Genomic DNA, 12,697 nt, shown 5'->3' on the forward strand with positions numbered 1-12,697 from the left:
GCAACATTAAAGCTCCCTTATTTCAGCAGATAAAGAAAATTAAATCATTACAACTCCAAATTCCACATCTGTGATCAGCATTAAAATAATTCAAGCAAAAGCATTAGACTTTTTAATGTGCATAGGCTGAAAGCATTTGAGCATTTACTGCTACAACGTAAGAAATTATAAAGGAAAGCTCATCTTTCCCTGAAGTATTTTTTTTTTAAATGAAAAGCTGTGAAGTCACAAAACACATACATAAATACCCAACAGCCTTCCAATTTGTCCAGAGATGCTTTTTAGGTGTCCTGCAATCACAAGCTTCTCTTCAGCGTTGTGACTCCATATACCAACTGGACCGCATTCAGCCATGGCACACATGAACACACAGACGTGCAGGCCCACAAATGCGAAGTCCAGCTATAACGTACTATATTTTGGCTCCTACTTCAAAGAAAAACCCTCCTACTCCCGTCCACCACCAGCCAAATTTTTTCACTCTAAACGATGTTCTTCCAGAGATGAAGGAAAAAGGAATGCCAAAAAAGGAAGACACAACTACGGTCTTTAAGGAAGGTAAAAAGGGAGGATGAGGACGGATAATTAATACACAGTGATTCCCTGTGAGGAGTCAGGTCATTCAGGGGAGAAAGCCGCCGTTTCACGGAAGATGAAGACGGCAATAAGCCTCCCCGAGCACAGGACAGGGAGGTGAGGACAGGCGAAGGTGTGCGAAGGGCTGACACCGGGAGGCCCAGGAGACCCGCAGACCCCCGGCCGACTGGGACTGCTCGGGGGGAAAGAGCAGACAGGGACGGGTGAAAACTCGGAGGAGCCTCGGGGCAGGAGAGGACAAGGCTGTGAGGGGGGGCTGCATGGAGCCGCCCCCCGCTCCCCGCTGCTACTGGGGCCTAGGGAACTGGGGGAGGCCGGTCTGTCACGGGTGGGTGCGTGGGAACCGGCCTGTCCCGGCTGTGAGGGAGCCGCCAGAGGCGGAGGCCTGTGAGGGCTGATGCGGCGGCGGGAGGCCGCAGCCACGGCCGAAGGGGGCCGGCGAAGGCTCACACCCCCTCACGGAGAGGGTAGAGCAAGGGGGGGAGGCACACAGACCCTGTCCCGCTCCCCGCCCGACGGTGGGAGAGTCACTCACCGGCGCCGCCACAGCGGCGGGGAGCTGCGACCGGCCGCGATCGGGTCCGCCGGGCGCCGCCGCCGGCCCAAGCAGCCGGAGGCGGGGCGGGCCGCAGCCGCGCGAGACGACCACCACCAACACACACGACTCTCGCGAGAAGCCACCCAACCCCGCCTCCCGCCACAGCACCGCCGCCTCTTACCCAATCACAAGGCAATTGACCGCCCACCACCCAATCACAAGCTCTGCCCTCTCCTTGTCTTGTGCCCGCGCCTCTATCAGCCAATGGGAGGGCGCCCCACCTCAGCGTCTCGCCCGCCCTCTACTGCGGCCGAGGAGGGGTGTGAGGGTCTGGCTGGCCGTGGGGACGGGGGTGTCTTTCCCTCCCGGTGGGTTTCCGTGTGGCAACATGAAGGCTCAACTTGCCTTCCCTGGTGTTTACACAGTTCCTGGTGTGAGCAACAGTTATATCTTCTTGACAGCCTTTGAAGGAGAATGTCATTGGCAGGTAAAAGTTGTAGTGACCAAAAAACATCTTTCCAGACAAATTTACGGGCAGCTAACGCTACCTTTTATTTCTTTGTTACCAACAGACTGGAGACACTTAAGCAATCCTGCCTACACCCCCAGCCTGCCCATCATGACCGTTTTTACCCATGATGGTTGACCTGTGGAAGCAGGTAAGGGAATCATGGAAGCTCTCTTCATCCTGTTCACCTGATTTTGAATTTAAATCTACATGTATTCCCACATGTTGCAATGATGCAATACAGAAATCCTTCAGTGACAGCAAGTTCCCTCATACTCAGAATATTTAACATTACTGGGTATTAAAAGTTCTTCTTTGCTGAAGATTAGCCCTACCAGCTGCCTAAAAAAGGAATCCCAGACGGAGAAATCCTCTTCCTAGTTCCCACAGGATAATTAACATAAATTCATCTTAACAACATTCATATAGCAGGTCTGCAGGGGAGCCAAGAATAGAAGATTAATACCTTACAGAAGGCATTTCTTCTCTCCTATATATTCACAGAACTTTCACCTGAAGCAAAGCAACATGCAGAAAAAGCTTTAAGATTTTTTCTTGCAGACTCATTCCTCTCTTTTTCAGTTCTAAATAAAGAACAGCAATCTTTAATTGCTCATTTGTCATTTTCTTACACTTGAAAGGCAATTATTGATTTTGACAAGTATACTTGCTCAGTCTTACTTAGCACTTGCAGTCTTTTTGGAGTCGTTTTTTCCAATAAATAATTGGATTTTGTTGAAATAATTTGAGATGAAATAATTTACCCTTCAAAGTTCAACATCCTCCATATTTACCATATCATACTGCATAGGTTTTTTTTCTTACTGTGGTGGATAGCACTTGTGTGTTTTTCTCAGCTGGATGTCAAATTCCAGGAAGTGGCCAGCTTATATACCACCATGGTTTTAAAAACAGCAGCTACATCACACATCTTAATGTTGCTTCAGTCCCATGTTATAAATATCTGAGAAATTAGAAATTAAGCATATTTCACACCAAATTAGAAGCTAAATATGAGCACAGTTAGCAACACATTCCTCAGAGGGAATTCAATGATGTGTCAAACCAAATGTTCTCCAGAATATTAAGTCATAGATCAGGACAGAAACTGTGTTCCTGCCTTCTTTTAACAAAGTACAGATAGGAAGGATTTTTTATTGGGAAGACCTGCTCTTAGCAGAGCCAGGATACTTAATGTGTTTCTTTACACTTAAGTTGTAATGGTTTTGGTTTTTTGGTTGGGGTTTTTTTTGAGACAGTTAACACGGAGGAGATAAGATTACTGCACTCTGATATTTTTGAGAGCAAATTTATGTCTGTTTCTTCTTTTCTGCTCACACCAACAAAGGGGCTACAGAGATCAGAGCAATGCTAAAATGTCTTTGGTTCTGCTCTGTCACGAAACAAATTCAGCTCTCAGGGTGTGCCTTCAGTGGTTGTAAAACATACTGTACACATGGATTCAGCGTAAACTGCGTGAGCAGTTTAGGATCACTAAAACTATTGAAGATGTTGTTAATATATATAAAATACCGGGGCTGTCAATATTTCATTGGGGAGTTTTAAAACTGAGGATTTGAAAGTCTTTTTTTAATCTCTCTTGTTTTCTGAGTGAGAGGATCCCTACTAGCAGTATTTAAAATGTCTCCTCCCAACTGTTAATAGAGTGATGTATATGATTCCCTCCAGACTCTTTTTCAATTGGTAGAAGTCTGTAGAATCAGATGAGTTGTTCTTTGCAAAAGCAAACAAACATCCTCACCCACCTCAACCGTATTACATTTTTCTTGCTTGTTCCAGACCTGTATCAGGTTTATACCAGCTGAATAGAGGTAAATGCCAGTTACGTCATAGCTTTATGATATCCACAAGAATTTCTAATGTGATTTGAATGTTCACACATCACTTTATCTTATGTCTTCCCTCCTGAAGCAGTCACTCGGGATTCTCTATTTATTGTCTTGCGTAGCCTGCAATCGTCACATTCATTCTCAGTCTGATTTCCCCCCCTCCCCCTTGACCAATGCCATCATGATCTCCCAGGCTTGTGTCATCAAATTCTGTGCAGTGCTTCTAAAAAGTGCTGTGCTCTTAGATGTGAAAGCTGATCTCTGAAGCTCTGATCCTGCACAGCACAGGTGTACAGTCTTGCCTGTGTAGTCACAAGGCTAAAAATGATAAGCGGAGCAAGGGACGTTGGAATCCGATCTTCCGTTAAGGAGAGTGCTTGCCTCATGATTGCCAAGTCGTTCCCATCTAACAAGTGAGACTTGTGGGATGCCCTTTTCTAAGTAGATTTTTACTGTTTCTTTACCCTGGTCTAATTCTTAATTTTGTGCTTGTGAGAGCAAGGAACACAGGGGCTTGAAATTTACATCTTGTTCAGAAGGATGACTGATCTTATTGCTGCCTACATAAAGAAACTAATAAAACTTGCTTTGAAGGGCAACTTTGAAGATGCTGATCTATTTAAGTAGTTTGCAGTTGCCAGGGTCTTGAAGACCCACCTTCATCAGCTGGTTTACTGGAACAAATCCAGTAACTGGAGCAAATGGGCACAGCTCCATTGGTGATGCCTTGTTTGTGCCAAACCTATGCAAGCCAGATGAATGTAGCATGAATAAAAAGAGGTGATCATACTTTATCAGATTTATTACACAAGGTAACTATTTGAGACTAACAACTTTGTGAAGATGCAGTTGGAAATATTTTTGTATAGCAAAGCTTTATGCAACCATTTTCTTTTGTTTTGCCAAATGAAACATGAAGAAATTATTTTTATTGAGGTCTTTTTGACAAGATTCCCAGCTCTCAGTTTCACAATACTAGGAGATCCAAAATGTCTTACTGAGCTTTTGGATATAAATTATGAACACCCCGAGGTTCTCCCTAATAATCCTGGGTGAAGCTTTTCCACCCAGTGCTGTGGATACCACTTATATTGAATCACGTGCTGTCCTTTTGTTTTCTGCTTATCCCTAGAAAATGTAACTTTGCCTAGAATTTTGAAATTTCTCATGCAATTGAGTACACAATTTCATTTTTCTGCTCTTGCAGACTTTCTTGCAGACACTGAGAGTAGCTTTCTCCCTCATCTGTGAGGATTACTGATTTAACATTTTTCTTCTAACAAGAGCTGAGGGCCTTGTGTCATCACCAGATTCCACATACTGATAATTTAAGACGCATACTTTCCTACTTTACTGGAGAGACAATATATGCTATGGTGTGATTGTTACTATTAAAAATGTTTTCAGTTTGGATTCTTTCTTCTAGAATTTCAAATATATTAATTCTACTTACCCTTGTTTTCACTTTATAATGTCTTACACAATGCATTTTCAGTATATACAGCTTTCATATACACAATGATACAAGAACTCAATTGGTATAAATTTCGGCAATTTAGGATCTATTCTTTTCATAGGATGGGTTTTTGCATTACACAGACGTTCATTGATTTGTGTCTCATACCAGGAAGAAGGAAACTCACTGAAATGTTCTGGTTTTACTGATGGAGAAAGAATCCATTCTCCAGAAAGCCCTGGCTCTTCTTAGGAGATTTTTCCTAACTTTCAGTTAGTAATTTTGATGTGGGGACAAAGCTGTTTTATTTGAGTGGAATAAAGTTACAGTGACTCATCACAGTACTGCTAACTTCCCTTCCATAAACCTTTTACTTAGAACTCTGACTTTTGCAGCAGTACCAAAAACTGGAAGGCAGATGGAGCTCGTGCATGACAAGTGCCAACATGTCAGTATTCAATGTTTAGACATCATCCATCTTTGGCTCAAGTCTTTTTATTTTCAGTTTATTTGTTATTATATTTGTTAAACTTTAACTGACTCCTTTTTCAATGGCACGGTAATGCTAATGAAAAAGCTAATTTGAAAGGAAGTTGTCTGCCTGGTATAGTTCAAATCAGCATTGAACCATCATCTATTCAAAATAGAAGCTTTTAAAACAGTCTATCGCTAATTTGGGCTGAACTTATTTTTTGAGGAAAATTTCCTGGCAATCACATTGATTATGTTGTGAAATAGATTTCCTCAGAAGTAATGGAAAGTCCTAATAATTCGGACAAACTACAATTTGAATGGAACAACCCTAACACTGAATAAGCGAGCAGTGGGTTTTGGCCCCGATGATGCAGTCTCTGCTCATTCTATATTCCCAGTGATCTAATTAATCTCAATTGGAAGAAGAACAATGCCTCACTGACTGCCCCAGAAACCAAATTCCTCCGTTAATCTGCTAAGCAAATGTGACAATAGGCAGAATCAACGTTTCTGCCTCTGCTCCATCGGGAAATCTCAATATGGGATTACCACAAAGGTAACAAGTCAGCCAGCTCTTCCTGGCTTACTCAGTTGTTAGTCATTCTTTAATGACTGCTAAAGGTGCATGTAGCTGATACGGAGATATTTTGTGTTACCTCTTGTTGACAAGATAATCAAGGCTTTTAAATTCATTTCAGTTAACCAAATATTATTTTTCAACTTAGCAACATTGCTGTATGTCACAAATGCATTAATGAATAAAATTTTGTTTATCTTTTGGAATTCACTTTATGAAACTCCTTAAACTTGAGTGATTTAGTTCAATTAAAGCCACTTAGAATATTATGTCCAGTTTTGCTTCACTTCAAATTAGAAAAGTAGTGAAACTTAAATAGCAAATTTAGGCAGCACATGGATGTTTATTAGTTTCAGGCAGCAAATGGCATGAAATGTTCTTTGGTCTATTTTTATATGACCTCAATAATATTATTTTTTACTACCGCCCTCTGCTGTCATTGGGGCTGTATGTTTTTTTTTCCCTTTGTCTTTTTGCCTGGCCCAAGATCTGATTTCTTTTCATCCTCACTGCACTTCCCTTCAGTTCAACCCACAGATTTGCTGCGTTTGCAATAATTGTCAAAAGATTCCTGAGCATTTCTAATAATTCATTGCATCTAATCAGACCAAAAGTTGTTATTCATTCACCTGAAAACAGGGATTTTAAGCTTATTCTGTTTTTTGTATTTAAGCTGTTTCTACTTCCACATACCAAATTTACTCCAATTCTTTAATCTGGCTATTGCTGCCTAATGTAATTTTCTTTCTCCTTTCTTAGCCATTTATTTTTTTGAGGGAGAAGTCCCATGCTCTTCTGTGTGCTGGAACAAAGTCATGTTTTATAGAGAGACTCCGTATGGTCAGCAAAGCTCCATTGTTCCTATAAATTTGCTCTAAAAATTTGATAGACTATTAAATCCTTATACTCTTCTCTACACAGTTGCATAATTTTACTACGTGTAAGCTTGAAATGGAAGTGTGCTGCACCTGGTTTTTAGTTACACATAATACACATACTTGAAATAACATATTTCCGTATATTTATGAGATGTTTGTATTTCTTAGGGAAGAGTTCTAAGTGAGGTGCCAGATGTCTTGGTTGTGTAAGAGTGACCGTTTTTGTAATTTTATTCTGCCATTCATATCAAAAGGGTGTTAACTCTGTGGCCTGTTACATTGTGATAGAAATGAGGCAGGTGGTAAGCTGTTTTTCATTCCAAGTGAATATAAATAGTGAAGGGGGGAAGCGTGGTGTATACACAGCTCTTTGATTTATGCAAGCATATTGTGGAACCTGTTATAGTGAGGTCAGATATGGAAATCTTCTGTTCCTGAGACCAGTGAGAGATTTGCTTTTAGAGAGCTTGCAGGGTTTCTCCTTTTCACATCAACCATCCCTCTGGTTACAGCTGGGGTCTGACCTTTCTTTTTATCAAATACACTAGAAATAGCTTAAATATATGCCTGGATGTTCCACGTGTTGGTGAGACACTCAGTAGACTGCTTCCTGTTAAATGCAGAATTTTTAGTTTTTGAGAGCAAACCAGAGAAGTCAAAGATACTTGGGTTTTTGCTATGCTCTGTGTATTCTTTCAGAAATTTTTCTTGTGAATTCTGGAGCACTTTGTTACTGAGAAATCTAGTCGTCAAAATTCGAGCTAAAACAGGTAACAAAGGTCAAGACATAATTGGGCTTGAGGAGGCTCTCAGGTAGTTGTAAATTAACAGTCTTGCAGTAGTGACTGCTTAGCATATGTACTTTTTTCGAGTACATATACTTTTTTTTACCTTCTTCCTGGTTTTGTCACATTTGCAATACAACACTGATAAAGGCCTTTCCAGATTATAATATCATGGCATAATACTAGCTACCAGCTCCCATTTTCCTTGGTGTGAGGAGTGTTTTGAACAATATGGCATTGTGTCTCGCACCAACTGTGCTCCTAGGGAACTATTCCAGACCATATGTCTGTAGCAGGTTAACATGTTCTATCTGACAAAAGGAGCTAATTTAGCCTCCTTTCAAAATCAGAAATGGAGACTCAGAGTAATTTCAACTGACTACAACTAGACCCTGACACTGAAACTATTTATCATTTTTTACCAATGGCATAGGAAAAAGAGTCATGTACCTTTTACTCTCTTCCAAGGATTAATACCCCATAATTCTGGGACAGTGAAGTAATTAGGTCTATTAAACCCTTTTAGTGACCTAGTGCTTTTAGCACTGAAGTCATGCTCAATGAGTTCAAGTTTTTTAAATACATATTGATATACTTAGAACAGCCATCCTCTAGTGAGTGATTGCACCTTTATAATGGTAATTCATAGATACACAGAGCTACAAATTAGAGATAGGCCTATAAATACAGATTACCAAAGAAGCACAGCTGCAACTTTATTATAATCCTTATGTCTGTTTCTTTCATAAAATAGAAGCCAGCCTGACAACCACATACAAAATACTTACCAAATTTGGCTGCTGGAGAATACATACCTGTCAATGCTGCAGTCCTTTTATGCAACTGATAAGGAATTTTCATAGATGGACTTTTGTTTCTGTTGCATTTTACTTTGCCTTGAATTGGTGGATCAGTAAGCCAGTGTATCCTCAGTGAATTACTGAGGAACTCTTTCAACAGTAGGAAAGAAAACTAATTTTAAATATGCTTTGACCCACCTATTTGTTATTTTGTAGCAAGAATATGATATTTCTAATTTAATCAGGGCTACAATCTGAAATTTAATGTCAAAAGCAATTTTTCCTTTTATTTCATTAGAGGGAAGAAAAGAAACTAAATAAGGATCTGAGTTTGCCAATACATTTGTGAATATAAATATTTTAGAGCATATACTGGTTCTGTGTATGTTTCTGTTATCATTATCAAATGTGTGGTAAAACCTCTAAAAGATTTTTTAGTCCTTGCATTAATCAAATAACCTTTTTTGTATTTAGTACCTTAAACACACAAGTATTCAATAATCTTGTTGTATGTGAGCAGGACTATGCCCAACATTAAAGACTAATCACAGCTGTAAATCTTTCAAAGAATCAAAATGTAAATAGAGACATAATTTTGATTCAATTCTAACTTGATGAATTTAGTATTGGTAGACAAAGGAAAGACACCTTCAAGTGGCACAAATGCACCACAACAGGGACTATTTCCACCCAAAACTTGGCACAACACATAAAAATGCTTCTGTTAATGTCTCTGTAGAAAGTGCAATAAAAGACATGTGCATCTTGGAATCTATTTATGTATAAGTCACTTTCATATAGTTCCTTAGACTGATCACATGATACCAGTGAACCTTGAAACTGCAACAGCTTCATTCATTACTTCAGCACCGTTGAAGATCTGTTCATTTACTACACCATGTTTCCTCTTCTAGTGTTCTTTTGGGATACAAAACTTCCAAGATGATTTCGTTGCTTCTTTTTTTTTGTTTTTTAAGTACTCTTCCTACTATATGACTCTAACATTCTGCCCAACAAACAAGGGGACTATGCATTTAATCATTTACTCTTTTGGCAGGTTCCAATTACTTTACAGAATCACAGAATCACAGAATCTTCAGAGTTGGAAGGGACCTCTAGAGATCATCTAGTCCAACTCCCCTGCTAGAGCAGGATTACCTAAAGCACATCCCTCAGGGCTGCATCCAGGCAGGTCTTGAAAATCTCCAGAGAAGGGGACTCCACAGCCTCCCTGGGCAGCCTGTTCCAGTGCTCTGTCACCCTCACCGTAAAGAAACGGAAAACAAGAATAGAAAATGACTTTTTTGTTTTCCTGTGCTTAAGTAAAGAACAGCTGACCAAGTTCTGCAGGCTAACGTAATGTAGGTAAAGAAAGCAAAAATCAGGAAAAGCGGAAGTATGTAGTTAAAGAAACATGGGTTTGCTCTAGGTTTATCAGTTCTCTTACAGTTCCTGAACACTTTGATCAGGCTGCTAATAGCCATCTGACACAAATTCGATTTCTAAGCTGTAGCCACAGGACTTTGCAGAGAAGGAGTTCATTAAAATAGGCAATCTCCATACCTCTGCTTATATTTTAGAGACAATGTATAAATAAGGGGAATTGTGGTAGTGAGAAACCTGATCTAACATTGAAGTTAGTTCTGCTCTGAGCAGTGGGGGTGGGCCACTTGGCCTCCTGATTTCCCTTGTGGGGAAAGCGCTCTTGCTGCTATTATAACTAATGTGGTCATTGCTGTAGCATTAATCAATCCTTGTTATAGACTGGGCAGAATAGCTTTGCACTGAGTAGACATGGCATTTTAAAAAAGCCTTTCAGGCTTTCCCTCTCTGTTTTTTCAGCCTGGGCGAGGTCCTTTCCTTGGCTGAAACATCAAATTCTGGCAAAATATTTTCTTCCAGTCCCATGAATGTGTGGGTCTATGAGTAAACATCCTTAGCACAATGGTATCAGGCGGAAAAAAAAGTTAATATTTTATATTTAATTGTATTTATTTATTAACAATAATGTACATCTAAGACCAAAGGAGAAATTTATACTAGAACTGTTTTGCGTGTTTTATATTTTTGAAAAATGGGCATTCTCTGTGTATATCCTGTCCTTAGAGATGACTAGTAAGTAATGCCACTCCTGACCTTCCCAGATTTTACTCAGCAATAAAACACGACAGATGTTTTAACATGTATGTCTTTAACAATGTACAGGAAAATACAGGCAAGGATGGAAGAGCTAGAAAATGAAGAATAATATCGTAGTCTCCTACCAAATGTAGCCATAACTGAGACTGGAAATAAGACAGAGCGAAAGAATGTTTTTGCCCATGTCATAATTTTGGCCTGAGTAGCTACTAGTGCCATTGTTCATGTGCAAGATCTGTCTGTTGGGGTGTTACAGTGACTAAGGTAGCAATTGTTACTGTTCCACATGCTAAAGATAGCAACTCAAGGTAGTATGTTGGTGATACCTAGTTTAGTGTCAGCTCAGAGAAACAGTGCTACCTATTTATTTAATGTCGGCAGTTTATTTGCTTCATCATTTCCTGGGTGGACAGTTTATTTTGAGTGAAAGCAATTCTAGGTGATCTCCTGCCTCTCTCTCCAGAAGTGTGCTACCACTAGCAATTTAAAGTGACTGCCTTTGGCTGGTGGAGACTTCTTAGATAAAGCTCATACCTTTTTAAAACCAGATTGCTAATGCATTGCTTACGCACAAGTGCAAAGAATGCAGATAGCTTAGATGAAACCTGTTTTGTTTTGTGGGTTTTTTGTTGTTGTTTTATCCTATATCCATTATATCCCAACAGCTATGATTTTTTTTTTTAATTGAAATAATTCCCTTATTCTAGCTTGAGATAGGTAGTGATGAGAAATAGATCAGTCTGGATTTGGAAAACAGGTGGAGAAATGCAACACAGTTTGGCCTCTACTTTATATTTTTAAATAATCTTAATATCTCCTTCAACAAGTGGAGAAAGAGAGGAAACTGATAACATGTTCTGATATTATGAAATGGAGAAGCACACTTCCATGGAAGATTTATGTGGTACAGTATGCCAGCATTTAACAGCATATGTCAAGCGTGCATGGGTTGATGACAGGATAAGTTTTATTTTGCTGAAGGGAGGGCTCAGTTCTCAATGACTTGGCCATCCCCAATGCAGAGAAAGCTGTGTCAGTGAAGCTAATAATTTTTTCCTACTTCCATTTGCAGGTGTTTCCTCTCTGACCTCTTCACCACACATACATGATTTTCAAAGCAGTACAGGGTGAAGGGCAAATCCTTTGAGTTTGAAAAATCTCTGATCCTTTTCCTTCAGTTCCTTAGGGGAAAGACTGGAGTTGACTGCAGGCTAGCAAAAGTGATGCCCTTCTACAAGAAAGGCTGCAAGAAGGATCCGGGGAATTACAGGCCTGTTAGTCTGGCCTCAGTGCCAGGAAAGGTTACGGAGCAGATCATCTTGAGTGCCATCACATGGCACACAGAGAACAACCAGGCAGTCAGGCCCAGTCAGCATGGGATTATGAAAAGCAGGTCCTGCTTGACTAACCTGATCTCCTATGAGAAGGTGATCTGCTTGGACGAGGGAAAGGCTGTGGATGTTGTCTGCCTAGACTGTAGTAAAGCTTTTGACACTGTTTCCCACAGCATTCTCCTGGAGAAACTGGCTGCTCATGGCTTGGATGGGCATACGCTTTGCTGGGTAAGAAACCGGTTAGGTGGCTGGGCCCAAAGAGTTGTGGTGAATGTAGTTACATCCAGCTGGCGGTCGGTCACAAGTGGTGTTCCCTGGGGCTCAGTATTGGGGCATGTTCTCTTTAATATCTTTATCAATGATCTGGATCTTTCTGCCTTAAATTCTGTCTGTGGCACAGAACTCAGCAATATGCAAATATTGCAAGAAGAATATTGCAGCACTACCCAAAAGCTTGTAGTATTTCTCTATGCTTTTCTTTATACAAAGCTAGAATGGGGGAGGATCTTTTTGAAAAAGAGACATTCCTCCGTAAACCTGAAATTCAGCTCAATGCAGATAAGGCTGCAGTTTGCTTCATAATATTGCATTCCATATTATGGCTCTAAGTGCAATAATATGAAATGTTCAGGTGGTTGTACAGACTCTCATCTCTGGAAGTTCAGTGAAAGCAAACTCTAGTGAATGTTAGTGCAAGGAAGAAACTATGCTTACTTACTAGGAATTGGTATCAAGGAGGAACCAAGGTAAAACAGGGATTT

At 40.2% G+C, this 12,697-nt stretch overlaps 1 protein-coding gene and 1 long non-coding RNA gene across 4 annotated transcripts in view; one reads left to right on the top strand and one right to left on the bottom strand.

Annotated features, from left to right (window-relative positions):
- Positions 1–1,280, bottom strand: part of LRRC28 (leucine rich repeat containing 28) — a 51,315-nt gene extending 50,035 nt beyond the window's left edge. The window contains exon 1 of one of the 3 annotated variants that reach the window (XM_074600356.1): positions 1,133–1,280. The gene's annotated coding sequence lies outside the window, so the exon portion shown is untranslated. Of the gene's footprint in view, positions 1–240; positions 334–1,132 lie in introns of those variants that run through there. The other 2 variants (XM_074600358.1, XM_074600357.1) reach the window with 2 other exon arrangements.
- Positions 1,281–1,441: 161 nt separating this feature from the next.
- The window catches only part of LOC141748900 (uncharacterized), a 40,488-nt gene continuing 29,232 nt past the window's right edge, over positions 1,442–12,697 (top strand). Inside the window, exons 1-2 of the long non-coding RNA XR_012589135.1 lie at positions 1,442–1,622; positions 1,708–1,794. This is a non-coding gene — a long non-coding RNA (uncharacterized LOC141748900). The remainder of the gene's footprint in view (positions 1,623–1,707; positions 1,795–12,697) is intronic.

This window comes from Larus michahellis, chromosome 9 (assembly GCF_964199755.1).
Source record: "Larus michahellis chromosome 9, bLarMic1.1, whole genome shotgun sequence".
NCBI classification, from domain to species: Eukaryota; Metazoa; Chordata; class Aves; order Charadriiformes; family Laridae; genus Larus; species Larus michahellis.